Raw genomic sequence first — 23,777 nt, 5'->3', positions numbered from 1 at the left:
TGCAAGGGGTTACCCATTAACATCTCGGCAAGGATGTTACCCAGTAATAACTATGCAAGGAGTTATATATTAATAAATATGCAAGGGGTTATCCGTTAATATCGAAGTTGTATCTGCAATATGGGGTAGTATTACTGTTCATCCTGATGATAACATATTTGGTACAGTCTTAAAGAAAATTCTCTGCGGTTTACGTTTAATCGCATCTATTACTAAGCGATAAATGGTTTTTAGAAAGACCGTCGTTTGATATACCTAAACGTTGGTCGATATCTTCTGTGCATAGTTTGTGCTCACCATTCATTTCGGTACTAATAGTTTAGGATCTTTTTATATTTCTGTTCAAGGCTGATTTAAATGAGCATAACGAAGGGTTCTTTCGAACTTCCAAAGGGAGATGATTCCATTACGCAAATGAATTTGGTACAAATAAACTTCCGTATAGAAATGTCACGATGAAGGTCGTTTGTAGGCCAGTTATACCAAGAAAATATTGTTACCATTCTATGTTTGTAACTCTCTGCTGAAAGCCTTTCCCATTTTGTCTCGTCCAAAATTGTTGCATGTAATATAGGTTATGTTGCCTCATAAACGATTATACCAGTTTTAGCTTGTGTTTTAGTATATTTGATCTTGTAGATACTGGATGCATCATGCCAGATATCATCCCGAAACACTACAAGAGGTCTTATAAAGGTGAAATAATGAAGTCGATATTTCTCCATAATGCTATCGTTATTTCTTGTATATGCGTATGCCAATATAGGGTTTCATCCAAAGATATGTTCCAGTGCTTATGAGAAGTGACATCCCCAATGGATGTATAATTCGCTATAAATTGTGAGTGATATTCCGTTCCAGATTTTCTGGATATGGTTGCTGAATCAGATTTGCTTGAATCAAGATCATCTAACCATTGCTAGGGGCACAAATGGATTTAATTAGGTCTTTGTTCAAACACCAGCTACCACGGTTAGTCCTCAGCAATAATTGACGATGATGTCAAGTCACCAGAAAGTATTGTACTGGACTGCCAATCGGCGATATTATCATTAAAGCAAATTAAAAATAATGTTGGCCCAAGCATTGATCTTTGGGCACACCGGTCCTGATATATTATGGTCTGATGTGCAATCTTTTATAACAACATTTTGCGCCCTGTTTGAGAGAGATAATTAATAAATCATTCCAAAAGTCAATCACCAATTCCGGTATTTCTAAGCTTGTAAATTAAACCTCTGTGTCAGACTTTGTGGAAAGTGCTGCTAATATCACAAAATACCACATTACCTTTTTGCCTTCATCTACTGCTTTACAAAAATTTGTATGCTTATCACACAGTTATATAGAAGCCGGACCTTTGTATGTGCGTGAGTAAAGCCTTCCTGAATACACCTAATTAGGGGTTGGCTTTAAGATAGATCTTCAAATGTCCACAGTTTTCATATCTTTAGTGAGATAGTTCTATAATTCGAACAAAAGTTTTGGGGGATCCCATTTGTGTATATTGGAGTTAAATTGTCATCATTCCACGCATCATGAACATATACAGTTTGGAGGGAATCGTTGAACTGTTCTGATAAATATGGATATTATATTATATGTGAATTCCTTCTATACGTAGCCTAGGTTGACTGGGATTGATCTCACCAGGATTCCCTGTCTGGGATGTATCAGATGTAGATAGTTTGATTTTTTTTATTTTATTTTTTATTTTATTTTTATTGAGAAAATGTAACTTTTGAGCGATTATTGGGATCTTGGAAAGAATTAGCCAGTTTGTTACAATACTCAAGTTGGGTACTTCTTATGGAACGCTTAATTCGGTTCTTCATAACTCTGAATTTGACCCACTGAATATTTTCCGTTGCCGAATTAATTTGCTAGCATTATTGTGTATCTAGGGAGGATCTTTCGAACAAATTCTTATTATTTTATTGGGATTAGTGGAATGGGCTGCCACTAAAGTTCTCACAGGCCGGTTCATCGGAAGAGTAGAAACTCAACGTTAGCTCTGTCATATAGGTCTGTGTGAAATGTGTAATTAGTTGCTTTTATACTGCCATACTTTCGTCTAAAATTGTATTGCCGAGCACTCATAAAATTTGTGGAGCAATAAGAGGGGTTGTGATCGCTTCAGAAAGAATATAGATCTCCTTTTCTATTACAGTTCTGTGTATCACACATTGTAACGGTACTAAACAGAGTTGTAATTAGATTTAACGGAGACACTGTAAGCAATTTCGCAGATGAGACGCTTACTTATAAAACAATTGAAAGATAAATGAAACTGACAACATTCTCGTGCGCATAATGTCTAACAATGGGTTTAACAGATATATGCGCACTGAGTTCAACAATGGGTTTAACAGATATATGTGCACTGAGTTCAACAATGGGTTTAACAGATATATGCGCACTGAGTTCAACAGATGATTTAAGAAAATGATATCGTTCCTAAATGGTACTTTTCAGAACATGTAATGAGTAATCAAACGTGCAAGAACCAAATTACTGAACATATTTACAAATAAAATTGATATATAGATCTATCACTATGAAATACCAATGTATAGAATTTATACGCAAAACTAAAAATGTATGGTTCTATCTCCAAAGGTATGAAAGAATAGGATTTATACACATCCATAATATGGAAGATTCGAGCATTGAAACCAAGATGCTAGAACGTTTATCGTTCTCACTCAACTCGTTTGTGTCTCCTTAATGTTATTCTCAAATCTTTCACTGAAACAGAACCGGCTGCCTCCACAATCTGATGTTTTCCCTGAATTGCCAAGATAAATAAACTAACGAGATTGTTGATTTAGACAGGTTTTGATTCGGCTAGAGTTATATCGCCAGTACCATTCAAAGATAGATTTGTATTAGTTTCTTTGTATTCACTGTCACTGTCACTCACTGCTAAATCATTGATATCTCACTTTTCTTCACGCAAAACTAGAGCGATTTTATTTTGCTTTTGACATTTGTTGTAGCTTTAGAAATAATTGGTGACAAATGTCTGTATGGCACAGAATCTCTTTGTTTATATTATTTATTGTTCCCTAAGAAAGACCTTATTATAGTAGAAATGTAAATAAAGCTCTTTTTCCATGGCCTTTATCCATTATGTATCTATCTATCTGCCTGTCTCTCTGTCTGTCTGTCTGTCTCTACACACACACACACACACATATATGTGTGTGTGTATATATATATATATATATATATATATATATATATATATATATATATATATATATATATATATATATATAGTATGTACGCTGTATCAACGAAATACCACGAGATGTATAATTTTTTCATTAAAAGGAAACGAAGCCTGCTAATGTTTTATGCTAAAATGTAAAAAAATGGACGAGCAAACTGAGACGAAACAATAAACATCTCACTGTTTTTTTCTGCATGCATACAGGGCCGGCGCCAGACTATCTGGCGCCCTAGGCAAGGTTAGATTCTGGCGCCCCCCCCCCCCCGGAAAATATCAATTTCAAAATTTATAAACAATAAATTTTTTACAAAAAGTTTTCAACATCTGAGCACAGACCAAGGGTAATTTCTTTTAAAATAAGGAGTTACCCCGCTCAGTTTGGTTTCCGAGGCATACTGAAGGTTTCGTATACGCGTGATTCCACGGAAAAACTCGTGGCCTATAAAAACACGCGAACGTAATTACGTCCTGAAAGTTTCGTATACGCGCAATTTTCACTCACTTGGTTTGCTTGTTCCGGTCAGCCTGGTGTTTCGGTCAGACTGAATCTACCCGATTATTTGTCCCTGTATGAAACAAACCAGGATAAAAAACGACCCTCAATAAAACTGAAATTTATTTATTTATTTTTCAAAACTGTTGTTGATTTGGAGAAATGCGCCCCCTGAAATCAGCGCCCTATGCGTCTGCCTAGTTTGCCTATATGGTAGCCCCATCCCTGCGTGCATACTTTATTCCTTAATGAGTGCATAGATGAATCTCTGTCAGTCTAGATGCACTGACCTACCTTCGAAAACACTTACATACATACATACATACGCACATACACACGCACACACACAGACACACATACATACATACATACGTACACACGTACGTACGTACGTACATACATACATACAAACATACATACAAACATACATACATACATACATACATACATACATACATACATACACCTTATAGGGACACATATGTCATGCTTCAGTCTTTGGCAGTCATTCATACTAATTTGTACCATTTAAAAGCTTTAGAACAATGTCAGGGATAGGAATGAATGCTCACATAGATCCATGCGGAGGCCGAACGGGTATGCTATCCCCGACTGATCATTCCCTCCCAACATTTTGGTGCCTTCGTCCCCTCTACCGACCACAAACATGCCAATATTTCAGTACTCAGCTTAACTATGAAGTGGACACTAATTTCTTGATGCCCCATGTATGACAACGTTGCTACGGAGAACCCAATATGGGCAGAAGTTATCCCCCAAATCAGTGTCGAGGGTCTGACATTAACTTTAAGGTTGATAAGACAATGATATTAAAAGCTATCTAACCATAATGTGATGTGGTGTGGAGTGAATACGCTTGCTTTCTGATACTGTTACTGTGTAAGGTTATTTCCGTTAAGCTCATCACCACGTGTCGCGCGTGTAATTTAAGGCGGAGACCTTATTGTTTATCTTGACATGTGCAGGTATTTATCGTTTGGCCATTATTGAAACTCTATTTTCACATTTTTTAAAACTTAAGAAAAGGAAAGAAACCATTCTTGAGTGACATACGTGACTTTTATCATTTCTGTGTCAAGAACAAAATCTGAGCAACCTAGGCATTTTCTGTCAAACCAGAATCTGTAAGATAGATTGATTTTCCCAATCTTTCTAAGCAAAAAAGCAGACTTATTACAAAACGAAGTAGTAGGCGGTATGCTATCTGCTTTCTCAATGTATATTGCCTAAAATAATATCAATTAAACATATTCAAACTAAGAAATGTATTATTAACTGAAAGCAGCTTTTTGAGTCATATTTTCGTAAGGAACCAAAGGTTTAGTCTCTAAAAACACGGAAGGGTAGTATTTCCTCATGTTATTTGAATGAATGAAATTCAAGATGGCTGTCTTAGCAATACATGAGAAGTTTATGCTCCGATCTCTAACAGCCTACATGTTATTTAATGCTGTATTGAGAGACAGAAGTTTTCATTTATTTATTTATTTATTATAAAGTTGATTCAAAAGATTTGGCAAGGATAAAGATATCTAACATCAGCAACTTTAACAACACGAGTTCCCTCCCTCATTGTTGGTGAACGCTCAGCTTGACGATCAACTAATGTGCAATGCAACTGCAATTCTACAGCCCTATCATCCGTTTGCTTAGTCGACAAAAACTGTTATGCAGAACTAAAGCGCAGCTATTAGCAAAGAAGTGAATATAACTGACAGGTATTGTCTTCCTATCAATTACACATCAAAGCAGCTTTTGTTTTCCATATGGGTTTGACACAACTAATAATAATAATAATAATAATAATAATAATAATAATTAGTACATTGACCTTATATCATTATCCACAGATGTTTTTGTGTTTTAAGCATCAAGGATAATGTGATAATCTTTGCCTCTCATTACGTCTGTCTGTCTGTCCTTAAATCGTTCTTCTTTACAACTACTCGATGGAAATTACCGAACAATTTACTGATCTACAGCACAGTTTACTGGTTTACGATGTAATATTTTATAAAAGGGGCGTTCTTATTTTTAACCATCATATCCCTCAAAGAGGAGGAACATGGGTAAACTTAGAGGAACTAAATTTTGAAATTAAAGCTATATTTTCCAAAATAGTTTACAGTAGTTTATATTTGTTGTCATAGCAAGAATATTGTAAGACATGAATCGGTGACAGTCTGGAAGAGCCATTATTATAGCGGAAGAATGGAATGTGCTTGTTATTGTACTGACTCGTATATCTTTATAATGCCTCGAGATATATAGTTTCCATTGGGCAAGTCAATTTTTTAAAGAAATATTTAGATATCGATTGGCATATCCAAGATAGAGACTACATACTGTATAGTTTATTCATAGCACAATCCAATAGACATGCTCACATTTGGAGCTATGATTACTCACAAAAAGATATGCATTGACAAAGGCAGTTAACGCATCATGTTACTGCTGAAAGCATCCGCTCAAAATGTAGTCTGCAGCGATTACAAATCTTACTTTGGAATATTAATTGATTTTCTTAATGGTAGATATGAATCAACTGATTATAAGAAGACACATGCTGAGATTAAGTCTTCGAAGTTGGTTTCAACAATGAAAGTCGACCTACAAAATGTAGTACGATCAACCAGCAAATCAACGACAGCACAATCATTTGTATTAATCGATCCACACGGTGTCCGTTAAACACAGAGCTTGAAATAACGACTACCAAACGTTTGGTCATTCAAGCAGTTGTAACTATTTAGAGTTGACCAAATTCATCATTATGTTTTATATACTGCTGCTTCCTACCGCCAGATTCTTTGCCGTCCTCCAGGGTTTCTCTCTCTCTGTCTCTGTCTCTCTCTCTCTCTCTGTTAGTTTATCTGCCACTGTTAATAATAATAATAATAATAATAATATAAATTTAGGACTAACTTTCGATATGGATATTATTTTAGGTTTTTACTCATTAATTTATTACTAACTGAAAACCCATATCTTCGCATATATCATCAGTAATCTTTATTTCCACTTTTCAGTGATAAAGATACAAAGAAAAAGGCTACGTAGATTGGAAAAGTGAAAGAGGAGAAAATGTATTAGTTATATAAAATCATAGATGGACATAATATAAGTCTCTTAGAAGCTCAGCTTCCTTTGAGTTTTATCATATGAGAGTACTATATGTATTGTAAAGGTAGGCGTATTCCTGCGAAACCTTCTAATACTAAATTAATTTGCACATCATCAATAATTTCATATAATAACTAATATTATATATGTTATGCCATTTATAGCTTACAAAAATATAAATCTATCATGTTTCCTACGATTTGACGTCATTTGTGCCAATCCCTACAAGAGAATAAAACAGTTTCCTGCCTATTTTTACAAACCCAATCTACTTTTGTCAATCATTTCATAGCAGAGCTAACAGGGATTAAAACATGTTCGCTTTCATTTAAAACAGGTACAGTATGATTTAGACCATCACAACTGAAGTCTTGTTTAGTACACTATCCTTGCTTAATCTTTACTCTATGCAATACATGTTAATGACAGTGTTCCAGCATTGATTTTCCAATGATCTGGCGACGCAACAAAATGGCGCAAACATAAGCCAGAGAGACACCTAAATAACGGGATATGAATTTTTCATTCTTATTCTATCTGGTTCATAAATAAGTAACACACATGAAAATATTTTTTCTTTTTGTAATTATTATTATTATTATTATTATTATTATTAAGTGAGTGAAAAACGATCTATTTTCTTTGCATGAAATCATGACGGCACTACTTGTGTAACAATTCCTATTTCGGTTTCAGATTTTGTGAAGCAAAACTTCCACCAAATGTGCAACGAGTTGGGGAGAAAATCCATCTGAGACAACAACACAACAACGCCTGATCCAGCATTGCAAAGGTATGATAATGAAATCATAAAGTAGCATGCCATCGTTTGAATTGGTTAGAGGCAGATATGGAAACAAGTTCAGCTTGTGCTTGTCTTTCTATATTTGTGTATGTGTCCCGCTATCCATAACCGGATTTAGCACAGCGGTTATAGAAATTGTTTCAAAAGCTTACCCGATACAATTTTTAACATAAATAGTAAAATCTCCATTTTATTACAAAGAATAAACATTATTTTTGGTTACTACAATATTTACAATAAATTCAAACAATTACTGTTTAAATTCCTGACGACTATTACAACTATATATGTATGTAAATATAGTCAAAGAAGGAATCACTCTAAATGGTGAAATAGAGAAAGTATTGATGTGGAATGTTTTAAATCTGATTCCAAAGTTCAAATAACCCAATTCAAACATATTCAGATTCAACCTCCAGTGAACTATAAACGAGTTTTGGAAACAAAAATATTTGTACATTTTTCTTGATCAAACCAATATCACCAAGCTTAACCCTAATGGCTGATGTTCGTGCATGCCGGGGTCATTGCAATTTATATTGTGTTGTATCGTACGATGTAAAAGCCATTACAAACAAATACAAAGAATTACAATTAACAGATCCAATATCATCATTACAAATAAAGATAGGAGTGATAAACTTCCACAGTATGCCTGTAACAAAATTTTTTTTACGTGTAACTCAAGAAATTCAAGGTTATTTTCCATGTAATATAAAGAATACGGCGCATGTATTGAATAAGTACAGAACCATATCTTAGAGGTTATAGCGAGTTCTTTCTGTTACACATTTTTACAGGAAAAGTTGAAACAATGTTACACTAGGCCAAACAAGTAATACTGACTTAAATAAAAACCGCATTACCAATTTAGAAGATTCGTTAGAAAGAATCGATGCGGCTAATTAGAATTTCGTACCAAAACATCATATCATAAGACTCTGGATGATACTAACTTCAAAGAATTCTCAAGTTTGAAGGAAGTTTAAATCTTTTAAATATACGAATGCCGAAAGAGTTAAGCTACAAAAACGTGTGATGACAACAGCCTTTTGTGGTTTGAATTGCACAACTAGCACATTATGGGCTATATCATCATACAGAGGGAACGTAGCCCTTAACCTAAGGATATACAGCTGCATCTGACCTGGGATGGCCTGGACGGTTATCTAACTCGTGACCCTTAGATTATTAGACCGACGTTCTACCAACCGAGCTGCTGCTGTTCCTATGTTACATATTGAAGATTAATAAGATTATTTAAACAGATATTCAGTATTTTTTTTTCACAGCAGCGCAACCTTTGTATACATTAAACGAAGACGCATATGATTCGTCTAATATGACAATATTAAGAACACATCGCGATAAGGATAAACAACAAAGTTAAATCTTTATTCAATGACAAGGATACAAGTTTTAACATATCTGGAATACTATGGTATTTTGCTTCAACAATCGTAGCTTCAACAACTGTACAAAATCTTTATCGCTAACAAATTTGAGCGATAAGTGATTTACAAAGTTAAGGAACAAATTACGTGCTGACCATTTAAAACAGACACAAAATCTTATTTTTGAAGTGTTCATTAGTAATTATGCGGTAGGAAGCAACCAAATTGGAAATTTTTCTCAAAATGCTTATGAACAATATATTGAAATCGTTACAGCTGTATTCATAACTGGGGTAAATATAAAGATTTTGTTGGGAGCAATCAGATAGTTGAGACCGAAATAAACAAAGCATATGGACCTTTAAATATGAATTGAACACGGAATGGGAAGTAACTAATATGCATTGTTGGATAAAATTGCAGCATTCAAAGGGAAAATAGATAAAAACAAAATGGTGTTCGATGAGAAGACTTTAATTGCTTGAGGCGCATTGCTGTATGAGTTTCTCATTGTACCGAGACAGGAGATTCAGCAAAAGCTCAATTAATTGCACATGATAAAGAAATGAAAATCATTTAAATCATGCCTTTCATGTTTCGCTGAAAACAAGTCAAACAGTATAAACTTTGGAAAATATATTATTCTAACTAAACAAATAAGGGTTATATATAATAGTTTGTAATGTTCTGGTAAACAATAGTGTGTTTTGGATATTTAATTTGTACTGTTTGTTGTTTTTCTCCATAGCTATATGTTATGTCTGAATTTTGTATTTGACCTTAGTCAAAAATCAAGTTAATGGTCTACCTGACTAGTGACATTTATTGTGCAAACAACATAATACATAGCTAATATTTCTCTATGATTATAGATCAAGTAGTCTGATCATTATTAATGGAGGTAAACATGTATATTGAATCGAAGTCTAGGATATTAGTTTTTCACATGAAAATTCCTAAACTTGTTGACAACTCTGAAAGTTTAAGAAAGGAAACTGACCGACATTATAGCTCTATTGTTGTGTCTTAGTTTCTTTTATATCAATGTTGTTAACTTAAAAAATTACTCATTCATACTTATCCGATGTAGAATCAGTGTGTTAGTTCTTGAGTTCAGCTTTGTTTGCGTGGTTTTTATTTTGTTCAAAATATTATTCACTGTAAATACAAAGTGCTCAATAATATTTTCGGACTAAACCATTATTTAGGAAGTATTGTGAATTCATTCAAGGACCTTTTGGATAATATTATTATTATTATTTTACATCAAGGCTTTTAATACATCGCACTATTCCAGGCCATTGGCACATTTGAGACCACAGGCACATAAAAACATTCTTTTTAAAAAAAAATTCATGTGGAACACCACTAAAATTCAATTGGAATTTCATACATTCAAACTTTAAGAATTTTTTGGGATTTAATTCACAATACTGTGAGTTCTTTTTAAATTTTCACTTTGTGTTCTAGGGATTTTTTTTTAATTGAATTTTACAAAACTTGTTGGGTTTTACTCTTTTCTTTTACTTAGTTTCAAGACCATTGAGTCGTAACAGGCTAAATTGCATTATAGGTATAACAATTATCAGATTAGAATGAATCAGTCAAAGCACTACTTCCGCAGTGAAGACACAAGAGAAACCAGAATATTACTATTCTTTTTAGGAGTCAAATGCATGTCATCTGCAATTGGACTATACTTTAATATTAGGAGACTAACTAAAGATCCTGGAAGTCAGTATGATTCTTTTTATGTTGTAATCCGGCAGGATTAATTGTATTACTCATGAGTACAATCAACGGTTATAGCTGTAGTTATGATCGAAGAAGCAATAGCCCCTTACCAAGCATTTACAGGAAGTAACTGTATATTCAGATTTATTTGATACAAATATATCTGATGAGTAAAGAGGTAAATGATTAACAAATGATAGAAGACTACCAGAGAAAACCTACAAAAATCGGATTCAATTAAATGAAAACAGACAAAAGACGCTTAAATACTTAAATCAGAGACTGAAAGAACAAGGTTTGATTGCTCAGAACTTACGCAGCCTGGACAAATTTTCATCTCTATATGCGGCTGCTCAATGTGTTGACAGTAAAAGTGATTTAAACACAAATCTCGAAAAGCAAAAGAAAGTCAAAACTCATTGTTTACCTCTAAACATATAATGACCAAGTACAATACGTATACATGTCGATTAGATTCGTGATCGGTGTCAATCTACTTGGTACTTAAACCAAATACCGTATTCACGGTTATTTGTCATTGGGTAAATAATAGAAGGTCATTGTACAATAGAAAGATAACACGCAACAAGCAAGAAATGATACCACAAGGCGATAAAATATCCAAATCCAACACATTATAGCATTATTTGCACATCCAGCGGCATTGAACCCAAGCAAGCGTTATAAATAGCAACATCAAATATATTAATTCTACCGGATAGATTCCTGATGTTGTAAGATCTGAAGGGTGAAGGGGGGGGGGTACTAATGAAAGAGTAGACCATGTGGGTAGGATGTATGTAAAATAAATTACCATAACATGCGGATTTCAATTTAAGTCACTTTTTGAGATATACAAATCTGCATTTACCCATTACGATTAGAGTAAACATTGACTGACCAAGTTATGAGGTGATTACAGTTTAGACACCTATGAGCAGGCGGTGTTACAGTGCAAGATACTGGTACGGAAACCATACAGTTTGTGGTGTATAGAAACCATACGGTTTGTGGTGTACGGAAACCATACCGTTTGTGGTGTACGGAAAGCATTTCTAGAATAGCACTTTATTTCTAGTTGCTATGAGGTCACTGTCTTATGTAGACACGTGCTCTTCTTCGCCATTTCAGATTTATCATTTCGCTTACCGCAAAGCAACATAAATGGTAGAACCAAGGAAACAAAAAAATCTGGAATTTTGTTGCAGTACGAAACGATTGCCTGCTAATTATATACATTTTCAGTTGATGATACAGAGATGGAATTTCTTGCTGCTACATGACTACATAGATAACCAACCATCCAAATGACAGCAGCTTGAATGATATTTTGATACTGTGACAACGGAGTAGAGAAAGTGGTTCTGAAAGGGTTTACAACGCACCAATATAAAGAATCTGGTTGATTATAGAAAGTTTGTCATTAATGGTTTATTGCTAGGATGTTTAATGGATGCAATAAGTCTAGGGACTATTCTAGTTATTTTTTCTATGAACAACATAAACACAGAAATTAATATGTAGTTGTTACGTTTTTCGGTGACGATAATAAAATAAGACTTGATCTGAGAAGTATTAACGATAACAACGTGCAACAAGTTCAATGTCAGCGATTTTAAAATATGCACAAGAAGGAATCCGCATTCAAGTCTATAGAAAAGGAATATAGATGTACAGAAAATGTATATTTCTTTCGTATCTGACGACCGTGTAAATATTAAAACGTATCTATACAAGTCAATTATATTATTGACATAAATAAATAGCACATATCTTACACTCGTGTAAATGTATTTAACAGAACCTCATATCATCATAGTGTGTGGAGTGACTAATTATGGGAAGTATTGTTTTGCATTAAATCTGATATAAATCAATTAAAAAGACTTTGTCGAATACGTCAGCATAGTCGGACCGTGCAATGAGCCTGATAATAGAAAGAGGTTACTTAAAGGCCAAAATATGGTATCCCGAAGTTACAATTTAGAATCAATCAGAATTACTGGTTTATATGTATCAATGAAATAATATTTTCTTTCAAATTGACTGTTGGAATCACGTAAATAGGAAGGCAACTGATTACACTAGATTATCTTTTAATGGCATAATTTTGAAATATCTGTATGCATGATCATTCATTAATATAACTGTGATCAAAGAGTTTAGATGAAGAAAAGCATTCGAAACTAACTTTACTGAAAATGACTTCATCATACACAATTATCGAAAAGATTGTAGATATTACAAAACGTGTGTGTGTATGATTTGGATTTTAACGTAGCTTTAAAGCTTTTAACCATATCGCTACGATGTCTCCAATGTGGCAGTTTATAGCGATGTCTAGCACTTGGCCGTCATGTCCCACCCAGTCACATTTTCCTGAAACCAGGCCGACCAGCCCTAAGATTAACCTCTTAATGTTGAGCGCCAAGCGAGGCAACTAGTACCATTTTTATGTCTTTGGTAGGACTCGGCCGGGGTTAGAACCAGCTAACTCCCGCAGCTCTAACCACTTAGGCAAATGGAGCGGTCACTCCGAAACATAACCGAAGTAAAACTTTCATGACGATCGAGTTTCCTTTTCATTACCATGTACAGATAATTTGCAAAACAAAACATTTACCTTTCCAAAAGGTAATATATATTGTGAGAGAGGGTGATAACACCCCACCCCCGTTATGCTGTTTTGGTTATCGTTATCTAGCTGATGATCAACCCTGGTGTTATTGCCTGTACCGAGCAAACAATACAAAAATATGAAATTAATGGAGGTATGTAAAATACAACAATTTAATCATTGAAATAAACAAAATAAACTTGATCATGACATTTGAATGTTACACGTTCTCTTAGAAATAGAAGTAAAAATTTCATTGGTTCTGTTATACCAATAAAACCAGTCTCATCATAAAATGTTGTGATTGACTGAACTCAAATTTCCGGCATGTCAGCATATCCTGGTTTCTTCCGGTCCGGTTGGTGACAGATCAGCATTGCCCCCCCCCTCTCTCTCTCTCCCCCGCTCTCTCTCTCTCTCTCTCTCTCTCTCTCTCTCTCTCTCTCTCTCTCTCTCTCTCTCTTCTGGTCAACAACCGTAACTTGGGTGTAGTCTACACTCCTTCCAGATATGAATCACAGGTGCGGAGCTATTTTCATTAAATATGTGCCAAGTCTCCTGGGGTCAACAAATATTACCAATATTGTTATGTCAGATATTGCCTTATCGTAATTCAGCTGAACTAAGCTAATGTGGACAGTAACCTAATACACACAAAATCTATTATCATCAAATTATGTCTCTTCTCTTAGCTGCTAACCACATTGCCAACAGGAACCATGACATATCTAGACCTCTGAGATAAACTATTACATCCCAATGTGAGCTTAAATTACTAGCTGAACGATGCTGGTCGATACTCGCAGAATTTCTCGGTTAAGAGAATATTTACCTTAATTACCCAAACGAACTAACTGACGTCACATCTTGTCTTAATTACATTGCTTGATAATTAGCTATTCATTGACATATACAGAGTAAAATCAATTCTTAGGATACATGATGCAGATGATTTAACACATATAAATTAGTTCTCACACTTTGTAACAGAGTAATGCATGAAATTCCTACAATACATGATTTATATTATAGACAAACCGCTGAATCCGAACACATTCATACCAATGAAATATTGTGTGACATTCTTATAATACATTAATCGTTTCACATTCAAAATAACGAATGCACGATTAACTTCTGAACTCAAGAAAACTTGAAATATGAAACTGAAACGAATAAGTTGCTGAATATCCCTCCCTTTTTCCGGGTCTCTCAAATTCCTATAGACCTTTGCCCCTTTGACGATTTCTCGTATTCCTCTAGATCCTTGTCCCTTTGACGAGCTATTTAGCGAGAAAAAAATAATTTGTCATTAGAAGAGCTGGTACTGACGAATTTTGCAAGGAAAATTACTTAAAAATTTGAATTTCGTCTGGGAAACACACTAACTCGTTTAGCTTAGCCAATCCGGATTAACTTTCTCTAACCTCTAAAATGTTTAACAACCCCATCGAAGTTGGAATAATTTCTCTAGTTCGCCTTTATTGATAACTATTCCTGGACAATTTCATTTTATGACATATTTCCAACAGCCCAAGGTTGTTCCTGACTTGTCTCAACTTTGTCGTTTCCTCTACTTGATACTACGTTAATTTATCTGTCTAACCATTATCCTAGCGGGTCATATTTAAAATCCAATTGTGCCCGAAACAGAGCATATCCCATCCTTCGCCGGCATCAGTTTGCTGCGACTCTAACCCATAGTCAAGCTTAATCGTTATGTGTCGCGCTGATCACGACAAAATATGTTGCGAGAAAACATCTTTAGAAATGTTGAACTATTACATCGATGATCGTAATAGCTCCGAGCTACATTGCTCAGTCTGAAGCTATACGTTTCACAATTATATGGCGTCAGTAAATTCATTTCATGGTAGTTCATCATGTTAAAAAATGCAATTTTGGTACATCTCGAAATTTAATTAGTTACGATTAGCATTTTTCTCTTCATTTGCAATTTTTTGTTTTCGTCTGCATCAGCCGTGAATGAGTAAAGTTTATACTTTGTCCACATAACTCACTGATTAAAATGATGATTAGTTCATCCTGGGGAAAGGATAGATATCGTTGTAGTCATTTATGGCAAACCCAACACGTTTTCCTTTGGAGAGTCACTAGTGTTATACAACACAATCTTGTCACAAAACCTTATCGTACTGCAACAGTATTTATTTTGACATTTACGAACAAGTGAATCCGTATCAGTCATTAGCAGTTTCAGTTTATCATTTTGTCTTTCTTCGTATTGTAATAGAATTCATACATTAACTATAGGGATAATTCAAATAACGTAAAACCACGACAGATATGTTTGTTTAATTTGATTTTCGTGTTTTTCAGACTGATTAAACATGACACATATGTATATGATTTTTGTTTTAATTTTAGTTGCACGTAATTATTTACGTTTCTGTAATATGTATCGTAACTTTCAACATACACAATATTTTTGGAGGAGTTGTTGATTTTATACATTCTTAATCAGTTATAACATTTTTTTGCAACTATAATTAATCAGGTTTGTTTGGATTTTATTAATTCGGTGGCAACAAGTAGTCCATGTTTTTGTAATGGAATCTTCACTGTTTGCATGCAGTTAGTATCACGGCGATCAGATGTTTGCAGCATATATTTCATCATCCCATTTCGATTTTCATCATTTAACCGTTTAAAGTTATATACTGTCTTGTACATATTCATGGTTTGATCATACAAATTGTACAAAATGACTGACCTTGACATTTACTAAGTCAAACTCCTCAGCTTTAATGTAACTGTCAATTTTTTTAAAAAATCTTATCTTTGTTGCTCCATGACGTTCATGCTCTGCAACAAAGCTTTTCCCTTATGGATCACTTGTTCAAGGGTGACATTGTCGTCAATGTGTGGTATACTGCCTAACCGTATTATATTAAGCAAGAAACGAATCAGAAATAAAAGACAATAACTTACCTGCAAATGAAAGTTGCCGTTCTTGTCTATTTATCCTTTATCTCTAATCCTGTAATCACTTTATTGTAAATGCAATAAGCAAAGTCCAACGGAGGATGCTGAGTGTATTGCAACATAAAATAGGATTCTCCTAATCTCACGGAAATGATGCAAGCGATGTACTGGAATCCCAACAAGGCATGAAACAACCACGATGACATTAATAATATACCACATGATCGTGCGTGACAAAATATTTAAAATTAATCGTTTTAAAATATTAAATACTTATCATTGTTGTAAGTATATATAAATATACTTATTATATTCTTATTTGTTATCCGTTTACTTTACATTGTCAGAATCGTTCAGTATTTTACGATATTGTTTTCGCGCGCACTTCATATTTTCAGAAACAAATTTAATCAATCAAAACGTAAAGCGCCTACTGCGTGAGTGTACACGACTTGCTTACAAATCAAAAGTGCTGGGGTCTGCGTCCATTGTTTGTTTTCAATAGAAAGTAGTTCCTTTATGAGTGCAATTCTGACAAAGTTAGCGGAGAAAATAAGTTACCATATAATAATTGCTATTTTCTTTTGCTTGTATGTGCAGCATCACATTAATGTTAACGCATATTCCATTATCGATACTCAGGCACATGTCACAGTCTGCTAAAAGTTCCAATTTAACGCCGGATGTCATCAAACTCGCATTACGAGTTATACTTGGTGAAGTACAACAATGTGCTGGGTAAGATTTGAAGTGTTTCAGGTATCGGACCACTAAATTTTTTTTCCGTCAGAAAACCAGTGTTCTGGAGAGGGAATAAAATATAGAGTACTAAATGTTTTAAGAGGGATCCATTTTCCAGTATATTGATTTAAGCTGTGTCAATTGCTGAATTAATTTCTCATACTTCACAAAATATTTGATTTTCAATATTTTGTATTTAATTTCCTACTGAAAACATCAATATTAACTCTTGGTGCTAACCAATGTGATTAAGTGCAGACCAGGCTGCCTCGCCTGTTTGATAGCATGATACTCCAAAAGTGAATCTAAATACCTATTCAAGGCTGAAACTAATTCCTAGCTTTAACAAATTATATCATGTTTGGTCTGTCGGCCAATCTTATGCACATATTCGTTTTATTTGTAATATCTTAGAATTAAATTCTGTGGGAAATGAATTAGCGTGTTAATCCCTAAAAGGGTGGGGGTAATGCGTGTATCATGTTAACTAAACGCGTCTTTGCATCTATTTCACTGTCCTAAGTATAAGTTGATTTATGAGAAATTCAATACGATCGCTGGAATAATTTAGAGCACGCGTAAGTGAAGATGCAAATAATATGGAAAAAAATCCGCATGAAGTTTGACAGCTGCCCAATAGCCGCTACAATCTGGACCAATTTCTTGACCTCCACCAGGTGAGAACTGAAGTTTCATTTCCAACAGACCCGCTATTGATCATGATTTTTCAGTCACTGTTTATTTGAACAGTTATAATTGCACTCCAAGTACTGCTGACAATATGTCCCTGAGATGTAGGAAATTGACAATAGGTGCAGAATTGGGTTTTTGTCACCACATTAATTGCTTTGTTATGTTGAGTGGTATTTTCAACCTGAATTCAACTACAATATGTTGAAATGTGGAATGATGTTTTCCCAACAAACTCTTGAATATATTGTGTTAGTATAACAACCATCACACGGAATGTCAGCAATGATTTCTGTGTTATTGCACAAAAAAATCACATTCCATTATTTCATCTCGGATTTTCGCCGTATCTATTAATCATACGTTATGTTGTATGGTGATTTTTTTAAACAGATTCAGTTTGTAATTTAAAACTGAAATGAAAGTATATCTCCCAATGTCCAATGTTTGGGAATGAGCGACACCAATTATAATAACATGTCTGAAATTTGCTCTTAAAATTGTAATTTGATTTTTATTGTTATATCATAGTAGACAGATGACTGTAGCGCCCACTCTATGTTAATAAATGATGTTTGTGCACATGTTTGTCTCCTATGTTTTTGTTGAAATTTGAGTATGAGTTTTAAATATTGGTTACTTACATTACTTTGCAAAACAACTAACCAATTGAATAATCATACTTGCTTGTAAGACTGACTTCGGAGTCTTCATAATATTGATCAACAAATACAATTTTTGTTTTGTAAGCCTTATGGACTTGTATTGCAACAAATCTTGCCCTTTGTCCATAATAGACCACGAACCCGGCTTTTGTGACAAGTAGTGTACCATTACTTCTTAAAATGTGTTTTTGTGACATCCATATCTTCTTTTTTGTTACAGCTGTGTTATGTTGAATATTTCATGCTTTGAAATGAAAGAGTCTCCTATAAAAATAGCATTTGTTTTTCGTCGTTACTATTGGCATTTTCGAAATGTAATATGGCTGTAGTTATAATGTTAGCTTGTAGTGTCATCAATGTACCTGCTCGATACTGTTAGAATTATATTCTGCATCATTTATGGAGAGACGCACTTTTTATCTTTGGTTCCTGACCTCTACATACATCAATTTTTGATGAAGTGATGCAGAGGAAACGGATTCTGCTAACTGCCATCTTCAACAAAAAATCTGGTTTTGGAAAATTGATGCGTCCAACATGTCATATTGACACAAACATTTGATGAAATGTGCGTTTGTGTTATATGATATCTCCTATTACATAATTCCCACGGGTGGCTACTTCGTGCATGAGCATCTGAATATCAGACATATTATCGTGCTAGGAAACCAGTCTGCTGATTACGCCCAATGATTGGTATAAACACATCAGTTCGGGAACAAAGCGAGCTATTGCTGGTTCAAATTAGCATTTTGGTCATAAAGTCAACACGTTAGCATCATAAATTAACTATAAGATTCTTTCCGAGAGCTGCTTAGTCTCCTTCCTAGCCTCGCTAAATCTACGCTAATGAACTAATAACGATTTACTTGCACCGCGGGGCAGTAGAAAGCATTTAACCTATGTATATAAGTATTAGGGACAGCAATTATGGTGCTAGTGTAAATGACTGAATCACCCTTGACATATATATTGTGTGGACAATGGTGTCGCCGAGAAACGTAAGATTTATTTCACTCCTTTTCACTTTTTTCCTCTTTTTCGTTTGTGGTATTACGACAGTTATATACTTCTAACATTGTCTTCGTTACAGCGACCTGTAATTGTGATATGTTACATGCATTGAAGAGGATACCTGCTTTATGCGATACTTACTTTAGAAAGAACATTTTATGCCGTTCTAATATTCAGCGACATGATTGATTTATTGTAACTCCAATTCCAATAGAATAACAACGTTTTGGTCTTTGCACGATGCAATTAATAAGCCGTTAAAGGCTAATACAGAATTTTTTTATTTTCTTTGTAACATTAATTTATCTTGTTTCCTTCCAATAAGTTTTCATTGAATTAAACAGACATGTATATAATATTTGTATGCCCATCAATGACTGCAATATTTGAAAGAGTTCTTTGGATACGTTGTCAGTGTTTCTACTGCGAAAATACTAGTTTTCAAATTTTTTTGAGGGATTGTACGTATTGTGTTCTACTTGTACATATAATAAGTACTTACTCTGATCTATCATTGTATTGTTCTTCGTGACCAGTTAAGTTTTAATTAATAAATTCCGTGTTTATGGTCCCCGGCTGGCCGAGTGATCTGAAACCCTAGCTTTTACTGATCTCATCTCTATTTGCACGGATTCAAATCGTGGACACGGCCAGTGTACTTAAGAAAGCTTCCCAGCAGCTTACTGTGGGTCAGTTGGTCTTACCTGGATTTTCCCGGGTTTTTCCTCCACCGGTTATACTCGCCGTCATGTATAGCCTATGATACACTGAAAAATGGCGTTAAAACCCAAATAAAAACAATTCCGCGCGTGACTGAAACTGGGACATAAAACCCTCTGATCAATATGCGTAAATATGGAATACAACGCAGGTGCAAATGCTATGCAGTTGTTTATATATTATCAATGCGGTCATTTATAGATTGAAGATCACTGGGTGGTCGGCCCCCCTCTCTCTCTCTTCAAACAACCACGCACACACATACACACAAGATAAAGTCGTGTCATTGTTATCAAGCGCTATACCTGTTTTATCTAGAGGGCTTACAAGCGTATGATGACGGCCTGTACAGGCTGTAGCAGGTAATATTAAAGTTTAAGTGGGGAGCTAAGAAAGGGTGTGAATTATAATGTGAGTTGGCTTAGGGGTGCTGTATACGAATTCAGTGTCCTTAGGTGACATTCAGATTGTTATATTCTACTGAATACAACCTAGAACTATAATCACTGTGTGGTGGATTGTCGAGTAAAAGCAATAACGTGTGTATTTTGTGAGATTCTAGCTTCAGATTCTTCTTTGGAACCCTCTCTTCTTTCCACTACTTTCATTAACTATGAAAACAAGCCTGCAACAGAGGGCATGATGGATTGAATGTTGCTACACACATAAATTTCAAGAGCTGCGAGTCGCTGAGATCGATGCAAATTAATTAATTGGTCACACACATATATGCGAGTCGTTATTTCCAATTACAAGAGAAAATGACACCTGAGAGATTGCACAGTAAAATAAACATATATGATATGTGCGACTAATTTCAATTTTTTGTAGACTGTCTTGAGACTAAAACCAATCTATCCATGTATAAGAAAGCATTTTATGACGATCGTAAATAAGCAATGAATTCTCGAATGATAAAATGTTTTCCATATTTAGTGCTTCTGTAGGCACTATATAGGAAATAGCCCATAGTAAAAGCAGACAGTACTTCCTGGCCATTTTCTGATCACTACCAGTCGTGTACTGAGTCACTACCAACAAGATTGGACGTACATTTTCAGAAGATGTGTTTATGGTCGCATTTGCGGCTCATGCAGAAATTGCCTTGCTTTTCGGTACTCCCGCAAAGCTAACTTACATCTAAGTCCAACGCCCAGAAGACGTACACTGAGCGTTGGTGTGCAGCACTAACGTAACAAAAACAGCTTAAATTGATAGGGCAAAGCCCCTTCCCCTTAAAGCGTTTTTCCTGGAGGAATTGGTTAGCATTGCTTGGCAAAGATAGCAGAGCGTCTTGTGCAATAAAACTTCACTACAGCTGATAAGGCGTGGAGTGGTCTGGAAATCAAACTCTTTACTTGTACGTACGAGTCCTTCACATTAACCACATATATATGGCTCCTCTCACCACAAGCCCAATACAAAACGTCTATATGTGCGTCTGATTTATATGTTGGTTCGAGTGTGTGTGTGATTAGGCTTTTTAATGTAGCTTTAACAATTTTTTCAGTCATATCGCTACGATGTCTGCAGTGTGGCAGTTTATAGTGATGTCTAGCACTGAGGCATCATGCCGCAGACATGTAGGATGATGTCCCATCCAGTCACATTATCTTGACACCAGGCCGACTAGTCCTAACACAAACCTCTTATTGCTGAGCGCCCAGCGAGGCAGCTGTTAGTACCATTTTTGTAAGCCTTTCGTATGACTCGCCCGGGGATCGAACCCACGACCTCCTGCTTCCGAGGCGGACGCTCTAACCACTAGACCACATGAGCGGTTATATGTTGGTTCGAACAAGATTTAAAGCCTTTTGCCCATTTGTAAATGTTTGTTGTACTATATAGGAAAGTGGATGCGTAATGATACAACATGGCAGCCGTTCCTCATCTCTGTATAAAGCTACAATTAAGAAAGCCTTTTGCACAAATACTTGCAGAGATGAAAATTTACTAGACTGGATATGAATATTTCCCACCCAGATCATTACCTATTTATTAGATTATTTAAGATGTGACAGTGAAAACTCTTATAACAAATATATACTACAGTACTATATAGATGTTGGCAAAATAACTTAACTGGTCTATAGAGACGGAAACAGGGGTGTGTGGAATATCTTAGCGACATTTAATATCTCAAACTGTACCTGATTTAGTAAAATCTGTTATTGGTTTTACATTTACAATCAAATATGAAAACTGTTACCAGTACAAAATACCTTTACTAGAAGACAATCTGTTTAATTCAAATAATAATACCAAAGATATCAAACAAATTTTCATAATCTTTATATGCTTATTATTCTACAAAAGTCATGATTGGACATATCGAAATGAAAAATTATAATTAAGAAAAAAATCAATTGATCTAACGAATCAAGACAAGAAATATATTATTAATGACGGCATTAGTGAATGGAGATTTCGGCATATTAAAGTTAAAGAAAACACTTTTGTTACGATCTCAATATCAATCAAAGGAATATATTAGTAAGACGCGTTTGCTTCTAAAGGATATAAATGGACTGTGAGATGGAACTATTGCTTGGTCAAATCAAAGATCATGAGCTATTTTTTACATCAGGTACTTAAGTTCTATCTTGAATATTTGATAACTTGTTTTTTTTTTCTCTCCATTCTTCAAGATTCAGCTTCAAGTTGATATGAACATTTTGCAAAGTTATTAAGCAAACAATATTTCATATTAAACACTGTAATTGCTAAATATTATGTTGTGGCGATTTTATATTTGTACTACTAACAATATGTTATGAAAATTGGGAACATGGCTGGATACAGCAATGTCTTTCAAAATCGTTTGATATCTTTCAACCTTTCAACTACGATGAACACTTCTATAAATATAAATATATTATGTAATTTCAGCCCATTTTGTTATTACGCCTCTGATCAAAGACCCAACCAAAAAACTATGTAAATTAAGAACCTCTGAAACGAAATTATCAGCTAATTCAGAAACATCTTTTCCAGATTTATTGAAAGGCATACTTATTACCATGTCAATCATTCATAGCAATGCTGCAGCTAAACGAAACAAACGTGTTCACTGATATTTAAGCCTTTCTGTTAAGCCACGAAATTATTCGAGTGAAATAAAGAGGTGATGGAGTAGGTGTAACAAGGTAGGAGAAGACGAAAGATCGGAAACAGTAAGAGCTGAAATAGGTGAAGTATAATTTTTATATTAAATTTACTATAAACAGAATAATATTTGTTACTGTCATATATATAATTGTAATTACAATGACAATATTCCACCTTTCTCTCTAAACAATCTTTCCAATTTTTTTAATTTTCGCTCACTTTTAAACTGATCTTTTCAACGTTGTAATTGTATATATGCGTCAGAAATGTTCAAGGTCTTTCAGCATGTTGCAATAGTGCTTGCAATGTTACGTTCTGCTTGCATCGGTGTTTTTCTGAGCTCCTCTTTCTGTTTTTCGATCCTTTTTCACAGACAATAATTTAACTGTTAAAACTAATGTATTCTTTAGATAGTCTCTTAATTACTTTGCTTGTTGCTGAGAATATAATCTTTGTTCTGCAGATGAAGTT

General features: G+C 34.6%; 1 protein-coding gene across 3 annotated transcripts in view; it reads left to right on the top strand.

The window, feature by feature from the left end:
• LOC149804395 (uncharacterized) overlaps positions 1-23,777 on the top strand; it is a 136,365-nt gene that overhangs the window by 52,589 nt on the left and 59,999 nt on the right. For all 3 annotated transcript variants that reach the window (XM_089939702.1, XM_089939695.1, XM_089939684.1), the window contains exon 2: positions 7,569-7,665. The gene's annotated coding sequence lies outside the window, so the exon portion shown is untranslated. The remainder of the gene's footprint in view (positions 1-7,568; positions 7,666-23,777) is intronic.

The sequence above is a fragment of the Sinohyriopsis cumingii genome, chromosome 2 (genome assembly GCF_028554795.1).
Source record: "Sinohyriopsis cumingii isolate HCF-2022 chromosome 2, ASM2855479v2, whole genome shotgun sequence".
In the NCBI taxonomy this organism is placed as follows: Eukaryota; Metazoa; Mollusca; class Bivalvia; order Unionida; family Unionidae; genus Sinohyriopsis; species Sinohyriopsis cumingii.
This window is presented reverse-complemented; position numbering and strand designations above follow the sequence as displayed.